This window comes from Octodon degus, unplaced genomic scaffold (genome assembly GCF_000260255.1).
Source record: "Octodon degus isolate 3935 unplaced genomic scaffold, OctDeg1.0 scaffold00013, whole genome shotgun sequence".
NCBI lineage: Eukaryota > Metazoa > Chordata > Mammalia > Rodentia > Octodontidae > Octodon > Octodon degus.
In genome coordinates this window covers 48586-50442 of record NW_004524589.1, presented here as the reverse complement: position 1 = coordinate 50442, position 1857 = coordinate 48586, and the positions used below count along the sequence as shown (strand labels likewise).

Here is a 1857-nt window from a genome sequence, read left to right as displayed (position 1 = left end):
ACTCATGGAGTGCTTTAGAATGCTAAAGTGTCTTATTCTCATAACAAACTTGTAATGTAGGTTCCAATATTAAACCAATCTTATAAATAAGACAGAAGAAGTTAAATGATCTGTCCAAGGCCAGAGCCAGTTTTAAATTCACCTCTGCTCTTGTAGACTTTCTATATTTTCCTTGTGTTGTCTTTTTTTCTTTTGTGAGGGTCTCACTATGCAGCTTGGACTCATAGTGATTTGCATGTGTTCACCCTCTCAAAGAGCTGCGATTATAGGCATGTGCTTTTTCAGTGTGCCCGGGGACGGGTCTATATTTTCCTAACTATGTATTTAAGATAGTTTCTATCTACTCTTCAAATTCTTAATTCTCTATGGAAATATAAAAGCCAGCCACTAAATTCTTTTTATTTATTTATATTTTGGCACTAGGGATTGAACTCAGGACCTTGTGCTTGCCAGGCAGGCTCTTATGCTGCTGAGCTATCTCCTTGGCTTAAATTCATAATTTTAGTATTATAGTACTAAATTTCAAAGGTTCTACTTTATTTTTATTTTTTACTTTATTTTATTTTTTTTTGCGGAACCAGGAGTTGAACTCAGGCCCTTGTGCTTGCTACTGAGCCATCTCCTTGGCCCCAAAGTTTCTACTTTAGAACAGTCTGCCCCAACACCAAAAAGCAAGACAAAAGAAAACCCCCAAATCCAAAAACCTTGATGTGCACTCTTTGTAGTTTTCAATTTCCTACTGTTATCTTCAAGGCTAGTCTTCCTTCTTTCCTTTTTTATTTTTTTGAGACAGGATCTTGCTATGTCTTTTAGGCTGGCCTTGAACTTGGGACAGTCCTCTTGCCTCAGTCTCCTGAGTGCTGGGATTCCAGGTGTGTGTCACCATACTAAGCTTGAGTTGTTTTTACTTAAACACAGTGAATACAGTTGTTTCAGAGCCAATGCCAAGAATTCTGATACCTGGAGTAATGGTGTATCTGTGTTCTGCTCTTGGATTTTCCTGCTGTTTTTGTGTATTTGCTTATGTTTGGTGATGTGCTAACCTCTATACTTGAAAATTTGAATTGCAGTTTAGGTTACTATAATCTTGTTCTAGAACTTTATGGCTATTTGATAGCCTATCAATCTGGAACTATTACAGGATCAACTGAAGGTTAAGAATTCTTTGGATTATTTTGGTGGGTGAAAAGATATGGCTATCTTGTGTAGAGGGGGTCTTCCAATAAATTACCTACTTTACATGGGTCCTGGCTTTCAATGTCTGTTCACACAATCCAGCAAATGAAATCCAAATGCCAACTGACGTGTGCCACAGTGGACAAATGCTCCCAGGGACAGTAGACTTCCTGGGCCGAGAGGTTTTGAGCTTCCTTACTTCACTAAGCTCTTAATTTTCTTTTTGGTTTACTTACCATCTTACTTCATTATTAATACACCCTCAGCGCTTTCAAGATCTGAACAGTTTTTACCCAACATTTTCAGCAGTTTTAAGCAGGAGGACTGGTCCAAAAAATTATTTCATCAATTATTAAAAACTTTTTTTGGGCTGGGCCAAATAGCTCAGTGCATTAAAGTGCCTGCAAAAAGGCGCAGGGGCTGGGGGTTTGATCCCTGGGCCTGCTGTGCTGGCCCCGCCCCTGGGGTGTATTATATTTATTATATTGTCAGTGACAATCTGGCAATTGAGACTGGGTGTGGTGGCACATGCCCATAATCCCAGCTCTTGGGAAGCTGTAACCAGGCAGATTACTACGAGTCTGATCTAGCAGTGAGACTTTGAACACCCTGTAGACCCTTCCCTAAAATACAAAAAAACCCAAACAACAACAAAAAAACCAGAAAATCTTTTTTCTAATA

The 1857-nt window shown here is 39.1% G+C and overlaps 1 protein-coding gene across 1 annotated transcript in view; it reads right to left on the bottom strand.

Moving 5' to 3' along the window:
• LOC111815236 (UDP-glucose:glycoprotein glucosyltransferase 2-like) overlaps positions 1–1857 on the bottom strand; it is a gene marked incomplete at its 5' end in the record, with an annotated part of 95321 nt that overhangs the window by 49025 nt on the left and 44439 nt on the right. The window lies entirely within an intron of this gene.